The sequence below is a fragment of the Carlito syrichta genome, unplaced genomic scaffold (assembly GCF_000164805.1).
Source record: "Carlito syrichta isolate Samal-C Ts95f unplaced genomic scaffold, Tarsius_syrichta-2.0.1 Scaffold309893, whole genome shotgun sequence".
NCBI classification, from domain to species: Eukaryota; Metazoa; Chordata; class Mammalia; order Primates; family Tarsiidae; genus Carlito; species Carlito syrichta.
Window position 1 is genome coordinate 814,337 of NW_007253989.1, and position 10,222 is coordinate 824,558.

A 10,222-nucleotide genomic window follows, 5' to 3' on the forward strand; every position below is an offset into this window, starting at 1 on the left:
AGTACAGTTCATTATCTGAAGACTTCCTTCCAGGCATTAGTCCCGGTAGGTAATGTAGTCATGATTTCTTAAGGATCAGGGCTATTTTTGAGTTATTTTTTCAAAACCACATTTGATTTTAAGCAAAGGCCTCCTAACTCTTATTCATTTCTTCTTACTGGGCAAAAGGCCATTCCATTGGTGGCACAGTTAGGCAAATGTTGAAGAGAACATTATATTGTAAGAACTTTTCAGTCTAGGAAACATTGTCAGTAAAGGTATTTTATAAAAATTGATGAAATAAATGTCTGGTGGATATTATTTGCTAAATAATATTTCAAGATTGTCTGTGTTATTAGACCTAATTATTAAATTTTAGGGGTGGAAGGATTTGTAAATAACATATAAACATTTTATTTTAAGTGTTCTGATTATATAATAATGACCATAAAAGCTCTATTATACCCCAAAATTAAAAGACATCAGCTTTATAGAAATGTGTTTATATATGGATAGAAAGCATATATACATATATTCAGTTCTCATTTTAAGGTGATTTATTTTTGTTGTGTGACTTTTTTAAAAATTCAGGTCATGAATGTTGATCCAATTTCTAAAAGTAGCTAAATTTGATCAATTATCTGCTCACACATTTTTGTTGGTCATCTAGGTGACACTTTTAATTTCCTGTAATTGATTACCATTATTCAAGTTCATCCATTTGCAATTCATAATTATTTTAGAAAGAATTTAGTGAAGCTGTCTACTTTGCCAGGGAGAAAAAAAAAATCAGCTTTTGATCACTTTCTTTTTTTTTCATGCTAGAGAGCATCTGAATCTTCTCTTTAGCTTTGCTTCACTGCTTTCTAGAGCAAACTGTCAAGACTCTCCCATTATCATTCACCTCCCTAAATACTTTCATATCATTCGTCTCTGTGTACTTTACTAGAATTACAGAACAAACCAATTTAATCTCTGATGCTTGACAGCATATTTCACGGGTTGATTTATCTTTCATGGAATACTTATATATGTGGATTTATCAAATACAATACTTCAAAAAGGTAGACTTATAAGAGAAACTTTGACTATACCAATTTATATCATTCAGGTCATGCACACTTTCATACACACACACACACACACACACACACACACACACACACACACACACATACCACAAATAAATCAGCATCTATATATTCATAGCTACATCCAGCTATATAGATCTATGGATTGATAGATATAGATAGATAGATAGATAGATAGATAGATAGATAGATAGATAGATAGATAGATAGATGCATATGTTCTGTGAGCTTGCTGCACATAAGTAGAATTGCTTATATTTCATTCATTTGTTTACCTGCCTATCACTCGGGTGTATCATTTAGATCAATTCTTAAAATCTGCATTACCAAGATAAGAATGTGGTCCAGCTGTTGTTACAGAGTCAAACATGATTTCAGTGAGAGTTAAATAATAAATACTGTGGCAGCCATATCTTCTGTTTCTTAATGTTTTATCCTTTCTTATTTGGTGAAATTCCTGGTACATAGTAGGTAAATGAAACATATTGATAATGAACAAAATAATTGGAAAACTCTCAATTTTCTAAAACATTCTCTTATCTTTTGTCATCTGTGTTGAACTAAAACCTTTCGTCATTTGCTAATTCACCCAGAATTATACTCTTATTCACATTTTTCCTTTTGTGATTGATGACAGTTTTGTCTTGTTATTGTTTTATTGCTTTTTGTATTAAGGATTTTTATTGCATTTTTGATCCCATCTAGAGTTCAGTCAAGTACTTTAAGCTGTTCTATTGTTTTGAGACTTTTACCTACACCTCTTTTGTCAATTTTTTTCCTTATAAGGTAGCATACTTTTCTTTGAGTATTTAAATTGGAATCTACCATAAATCGCTAATTTATTATTACTTGCATCCACCAGTAGCTATAAAATAAGATACAGAAAATTAGGACAGCAGGAGGAATGACTTTTTTCCATTTCTAAGGCATTATCCTGTATTCCACTTTGCTATTATACTCACATCTCCCCCATTCTAGAAAAAGGCTGGGTCTACTGCCTCAAGAGTTAAATCTCTCCAAATCTACTCACAGTAAAATGCTCCCCTCTCTTTCAAGGGATTTGCTCATTCGCTTTGTTTTCTTTATCTCCCTTTTATAACTTGTCCCCCATGGTTCCTTTCCATCCAATAGGTACCTTTCAATACTTACTTTATTTTAACTTGTTTTAGATAATTTCTCTTAACAGCATCTGACATTATTAACTAAATTCCTGTAGTTAAAATATTTTTTGTCCTTGGTTTTCTCTGATCCCTTACTCTCCTTACCTTCCTTCTACTCTGAGGGCTACTTGGAGATTACTTTGCTAGGATCTATTCCTACAGACCGGAGTTCCCCTGGATTCTGTACAGGAAAATCTTTTCATTCTATAGTTCCATCCATGTCTTCTCTTCTAATCTTATTGCATCTGGTTGCACCTCAATGTTAATGAATCTACAATATAATGTTACCAGGCCCACTCTCTCTCCTGAGCATGAGCACCATATGTTCAATACCAGGTCTCTGATATGAACATCCCACAGACCTTAAAACTCACCATGAGACATCAGCAAAATGGTCAAGTAGAGTTACCTGACAGTCATATCTCCCATAAAAAGAGACCAAAATGATGAATAGACAACTATATTTCTGCTACAGTGACTGAGGAAGAATACTGGAGGACATTAGGAGAGCAAGAAGATTCCTGTGAAGCACAAAAGCCCAGAACAGCACCATGGACAAAGGAGCGAGGGTCCTGCCTCTGCTACATTGTCTCTTCTGCTGTAATTGGCTTGGAGTCAGGGAGACTTCTTATGGAAAAAAAAGTAAGTTGGAGATCCCAGTGGTACACAATGCTGCCAAAAATTCCAATAATTATTGTCACGGGGGAGTTCTCCAGTCCTCATAGGTCCCGAGTGCAGCTTGAAGGTTAGCTGGGAGTGTATGCAGCTGCATTCCCTCAGAGTAGAAGCCTACCTTGAGTATCTTGAGCTCCCACAACCTTAGGTGCTATGGCTCAGTATCACTTTGAAATTGAACCCATTACTAGAGTGTGTTCTGCCCTGGGGGCAAGTAGCAGTGGACTCTTCATCCCTGAGGACCCACCATCATTCTACCATGTTCACATGGGAGCCAACAGCATCACACCAGCTGCACAGAGAATAGGTGAGACAGAACTACTGAGAGTCCAGTGTTCAAACTCATATGGTACACTCCTCACCAGTAACAGGCTAACCCGCACAGTGGATAAGCTGCCAAACAGCTGACCAGCCAACTCATTTGCATATACCCACACCACAGAACTAGCTGAACCACCAAGTTCATACATGTTCATGCTTGGCCTAACAACCAGTCCAGTAGCAGCCTTGTCAACATGGACAGACTACCACAGAATTGCCTGACACCACAGAACCTGTTTGCATGTCAGGCCCAACATCCAGTTTGAAAGCAGTGCTACCTCCTTGGAGAGGTACACAGCCACTTGGTGGGCTGGGACCACACAAGCCCAAGCCTGATCTAACAGCCAGTCCAGCAGTGGCCACCACTTCCTGGGACAGATAGCCTATTGATTCTCTATGCCTGTATATACCTGGCCAGACAACCAGCTTGGCACTTTTCTCTCCAGCAAAACTGTAACACCACTATAATAAACTCCTACAGCCTAGCCCACTGAGGTAATTGCAAACCTCACTAACAAGAATTTCAGCTGAAAAACACTATATGGAATCACACTACTGAGTCCACCTAGAGCCAAATCCAATGCATCATACACAACTGATCGCCTAGAATCATATATAAGTAAACATTTCTCCCTATGAAAGTTAATCCATAAAACTGGAAGAAAATAAGAATTTCACTGGATGCCAAGATATCAATGTGGAAACACAAGAAACATGAAAAAGCAAGGAAACATGACACCTCCAAGGAACACATTCTCTAGTAACAAACCCCCCAAAAAAGGACATAAGCAAAATGCTTGCGAAAGAAATAAAAATAATAATCTTGTGGAAATTTGGCAAAATACAAGAGAACACAAAAATTCAATGACATCAGAAAAAAAATTATAATCTGAATAATAAATTCAACAAAGAGATAAGTACTATGTGGAAAAAACAAAAGAATTCAATAAATTAACTAAAAAAAAAAATCAAGAACTTCAACAACCAAGTAACTCAAGTAGAAGAAAGAATTTTGAAACTTGAAGACAGGCCTTTTGAAATAGTCAGTCAGACTATTTATACCACAACTAGTGGCTGAGAAACAGACCACAGATACATAAGTAAATTAAGACAACAAAAATATAAAGTGTGTGAAAGAGAAAGACTACAGTATTCTTATGTGATCAAAGTTAAGCTGCCATCAGCGTAAAGTAGTCTAGTATAACTAGACAACTCTTTATGTCAGTCCCATGATAACCATGAGGAAATAAATTGCAGCAGTAAACAAATTAGAAGGAAAAAGAAAGCAAAGCTTAGCACCATAGAAAACCACCAAATCACAGAGGTAGACAACAAGAAAGGAAGAAATAAATAAGGAATGTGTAAAAAATCAGAAAAGCAACAAAATGGCAAGAGTAAGTCCTTATCTAGCAATAATAACCTTAAATATAAATAGATTGAATTATCCAATTAAAAGATGTAGAGTGGCTGAATGGATTAAAAAAATAAAAACAAGAACCAGTTATATGCTACCTATGAGAGAATTGCTCACCATTAAAAAAACAAACAAACAACAAAAAAGAAACATAGACTAATGTGAAGGGATAGAAAAAATATATTTCATGCAAACAGATACCAAAAATGAGCAGGAATAGGCATACATAAAACAGATAAAATAGACTTTAAGTCAAAAAAAATGCAAAAACAAAAAAGAAAAACAAGTTAATTATATAATGAAAAAGGAAAAATGTAACAAAAGAATATAATAATTGTAAATATATATGCACCCAACACCAGAGCACCCAGAAAAATCAAGCAAATATTAGTAATCCTAAAGGGAGAAATACACTGCAAAACAATAATAGCAGGGGACTGTAACACACTTTCAGCAATGGACAGATTATCTAGACAAAAAAAATCAACAAAAATTTGGCTTAAGCTATACCATAGGCCAAATAGACCTAACAGACATTTACTGAACATTCCATCCAATAGCTCAATAGCTAGCTGTAGAATAAGGATTCTTCTCAACTGCACATAAAACATTATCCAGGATAGATGACCTGTTAGGCCACAAAACAAGTGACCATTTTTTCTCCTGTGTTTAACACCTTCTTAAGCATCTCCTGAATGACTGACCTAGAACCAGCATATTTTCTTAAGAATTGGATGTCTGTAAAAATTTAACTCTTTGTTACTGATGAAGCTTAGCTTGGAGGAATAAGAACTTCTTAGTTGGAATTGCTTATCTTTAAAAATGTTTACAACTGGACTCCAGTTCCTTCTGGCTTGTAATATTTCTGCAGATAAGTCTGGAGTGATTCTGAAGGGTCTTCCCTGGTAGGTAATCTGATCTTTCTCTCTCACAGCCTTTAAAACTTTTTCTTCCATGCTTACTTTGAGGAGATAGATTATGATGTATCTTGGGGTTGGTCTTCTCATGTTATGTCTTGTGAGGGCTCTCTGCATCTCTTGTGCATAAATGGTTACATTTATGGCAAGATGAGGGAGCTGTCTTGGAGGACCTCATGGAATGCTTATTCTATGGTGTTCTCCATTTCCCTTTCTGTTTCAGGGGTACCAATCAGGCATAGATTTGACTTCTTAACATAGTCCCACATTTCTCAGAGACTTTGTGACTTCTTTTTGAGTTTTTTTTCCTATGTTTAAAATGTCCTTGAGACAAGTAAAAATAAAACACATTATGCCAAACCCTATGGGATCCAGAAAAGGCTGTTGTAAAATAGAAGTTTATAGCAATAAACATCTACATAAAAAAGAATTCTAATTACCAAGTAATGCACTATAATGACCTGGAAAAAATAAGAAAAAACTAAACTCAAAATTGGTAGATGGAAGGAAATAATAAAGTTCAGAGTAAAAATAAACAAATTAGAGAATTTTAAAAAATGATTCAAAAGATCAACAAAACCAATTCTCATTAAATTACTCCAGAAAACTTAAGAGAGTGGAACACTTTCAAACTCATTTACAAGGCCAATATTACCCTTATTTCAAAACTGGACACAGACACAACATCAAAAATGAAACTATAGACCACCGTCCCTGATAAACATAGATGCAAAAATTACCAGCAAGATACTAGTAAACCAAATCCGGCAGGCTGGGCTCTGGCGGTCCTTCCACCTCAGTCTTCCAAGTAGCCAGAATTACAGGCGCACACTACCACCCCCGGCTGATTTTTTTGATTTATTGTAGAGATGAGGTCTTGCTGCCCAGGCGGTCTCAAACCCACAGGTTCGGGCAATCCACTCACCTCCACCTCCCAAAGGCGCGGGATTACAGACTGAGCCACCAAGCCTGGCTCAGCCAGGTGATTTTTGACAAAGGTGCTGGATAGAATCACTTCAATAAACGGTGCTGGAAAAATTGGATATACCCATGCAGAAGAAAGGGACTAAAGTCCCACCACTCACCATATACAAACATGAATTCAAAATGGATTAAAGGTTTAACTGTAATTACTCAAAACTATGAAACTACTAGAAGAAATCAGGAAATAAAACTAAAAGAATTTTGGCACCAGTAATGACTCCACACCCGGCCAGGACCAAGAGATTTATTAAAGGGACTGTTATAGAGAGGATCTGTAACAGAGGAAAAAAAAGAAAAAAAGAGAGAGAGTTGTGGGGAGAGGGCTGTATTTATAAGGCTGACAGGGGCCAGAAGGGGCTGTGCTATGTTCCTATTGGAGGAGTTGCATGGGAGTAGGGTGGGGCCGACACCATGTTATAGTCCTATTGGACGCATATGGCAGATGAAGAGCAGGGGCCCTCAGGAGTGCTGGAGGGCAACAAAGGGTTGTTTAATGGAGGAAGGTGTTAGGAGTGGCTTATTGGGGTCTCCTTTTATAAGAGTATAGAGTGGCTTCGCGAGTAAGGCAAAGTTGGGAATCCATGCCCAAAAGTATCCTGCTAACCCCCAAAATGATTGAATTTCCTGCTTAGTTTTAGGTATATGTTGGGATTTAATTAGGGCCTTCCGATCTGTCATTATAGCCTTCTGTTGGTGTGAGACGGCTACCCCTAGATATGTGACTTGTGTGACAGACAGTTGGACCTTTTGAGGGGATACCCGATATCCTTTCTCTGCTAGAAAGTTAAGGGTGAGTGCAGTGTCTGTTCGAGAATCAGCTAAGGAAGGGCTACACAGGAGGAGGTCGTCTACGTATTGAATAAGGGTGGGTTTGGTAAGTGAGAGAGACTTAAGATCTGCTGCTAAGGTTTGACTGAACAGGTGGGGGCTATCTCAAAAGCCTTGTGGTAGGACAATCCAAGTGAGTTGTTGTGAGTGGCGAGATATTGGATCAGTTCACGTGAACGCAAAAATGTTTTGTGAGTCTGCTGCCAGGGGGATGGTAAAGAATGCATCTTTAAGGTCGAGAACCGAGAAGTGAGTAGCAGTTGGAGGAATTGAAGATAAGATGGTATAGGGATTAGGAACTAGCGGGTGGATGGGGGTGACAGCTGCATTAATGAGTATTAGATCCTGCACTAAGCGGTAAGTGCCATTTGGTTTTTGTACCGCTAAAATGGGGGTATTGAACAGGGAGTTAGTGGGGCGCAGATATCCCTTTTGTAGCAAAGAGTTAATGACAGGTTGGAGTCCTAGAAGACTGGAGGTAGAAAGAGAGTATTGTGGCTGATTAGGATGTGCAAAAGGATTTTTAAGTTGAATGTGGACTGGGGGGCAGTGTGCTAGGGAAGGGGAGTCTATGTCCCACACTTGAGGATTCACCATCAAGGAGGGCAAAGCAGGAAGTGAGTTGGAATTATCGGCAGTTAGAAGGGCCAAAAACGGGGTTATAGGGGAAGGGTTGCAGAGGGCTGCATTTGGGTTAGAGGTGATGGACGCCTGAAACTTGGCTAAAATGTCTCTGCCCACAAGAGGCACAGGACATTGAGGCATTACCAAAAAGGAATGAGTGAAGGGGACGTTTACAAAGATGCATGTAACTGTAGGAGTTATGTGTGGAAGGATGGACTGGCCCCCTACACCAACTATAGGGGACTTAGACGGGGAAGTCGGGCCCCAAAACTCTCGTATGACAGAAAGGGTGGTTCTGGTATCCAGGAGAAAGTGGATGGGGGGCCCATCAATCATTATAGTGACCCTGGGTTCCCAACGATTTGAGATTAGTGTTGGGCAGGGAGATTTGAGATTAGTGTTGGGCAGGGAGACCCCGGGTCCTGTCAGTCTAAAGTCGCTGCCATGCCCAACAGATCCAGAGCGGGATGGGGGGTTGACCTGGTCCCTCCTTGGGGACCAGGGCAGTCCACTGCCCAGTGTCCCACCTGTCCACATCTAGGACATGGTTTGGGGAGTACTCTGGGATTGGAGCACCCTCGTGCCCAATGCCCTGGCTGCCCGCACTTGAAGCAGGGTCCTGGTGGTTGTCATTGGTTTTGGGCATTGCCACCACCCTAGGTGATACCGGAGGTGACCCTGTTGCCATGGAGGGCCTGGGCCAGCATTTGATATTTGTGTTTTTTTGCCTTCTCATCCCAGTTATGGAACACTTTAAAGACTGCTGTGAGAATGTCATGTTCGGGAGTGAGGGGGCCTCGGTCGAGTTTTTTTAGTTTTGCCCTAATGTCTGGATAGCTTTGGGAGAAAAAATATGTCATTAGGAGTTGTCGGCCATCAGCGATTTCGGGGTCTATGTTAGTAAATTGTTGGAGCACCCTGGTGAGATGGCTGAGGAAGTTGGAGGGGTTTTCCTCTTTTTCCTGAATGACTTCCTGGAGTTTTTCAAAGTTAACTGTCTTTTGTGCAGCCCTGTGCAACCCCGAAAGGAGGCAAGTAGAAAAACGGTCCCTAGCTTCAATGCCAGCAGGGGAGTTGTAATCCCAGCCTGGGTCTTGGTCTGGGACCGCCATCGCCCCAAGAGGGTGAGCGGGGGTGGTTTGATGAATTTCATCTGCATATGTTCTAGCCTGTTCCCAAACCCTTCTACGTTCTTCTGGAAGTAGGGTGTTGGAGAGGATAAGATAGATATCATGAAAAGTGAGGCTATAGGACTGGATGAGGTATTGAAGCTCTTTAATGTAGGTGGCAGGGTTAGTTGTGTAAGACCCGAGATGTTTTTCTATTTGTGAGAGGTCTGATATATAAAAAGGGACATGTACCCAAACCATGCCTTCTACGCCCACCACCTCGCGAAGCAGGGCTAGGAGGGTCAGCATGGCCTTGAACTGGGTTACCAGGGGGCTGCACGAAGGAGTTGTTGGAAGAGGAGGGTATAAGGATCTAGCTGCCGGAGTGGAGGGGAGTGGGGCCGAAGAAGGAGGTGGGAGTGGGGGAGCCTGAGGCTGTTGAGGCTGCCTGTAAGGGGGGGCTCATCTGCAGGGTCAAAATCTGAGATGGAGGAGGAGGTAGCGGAGCTGGGACTTACAGTGTCTGCAGTGGGGGGAGGGGAGTTTTGGAGAGGAGGCTGAAGTGTGCGTAGAACAGTGGGAGAAGGAGAAGTTGTAGAAGAGGTGGCAGATGCTAGCATGAGTGGAGGGTAGAGATTAGAGGGATTGCAATTGAGGCAGAGGTGGGGATGTTCATGGAGGAGGGAAAAGGACTGAACATAGGGAATCTCTACCCACCGTTTTGAGCACTCACAGAAATTATATAAGTCCCGAATAATATCAGGATTGAGGGACCCCTGGGGGGGCCACTGATTTTGGTTGTCTAAGGGGTATGTCAGCCAATCTTGCATGCAGAAATGAATTAGACATTTGGGCTTGATATCAGAGGAAAGAGAAAGTGTAGTGAGATTGCTTAAGAGGCATTTAAGAGGGGAATCGGCCAGCAGAGATGACAAGTCTCCCATGATCAGACAGGTAGACTCAACAGGGCGTCCCCCAATGAGTCGGCTGTCCGAGTAGTGTGGCTGTGGCAAAGCCTGTCATCACAGGGGTTTGGCATAACCAGGGTCCTCCTGGAGAACCGAGGGGGTCAAGGCACTTAGCACAAGGATTTTTGAACCAGACCAAAAGGACTTGACCA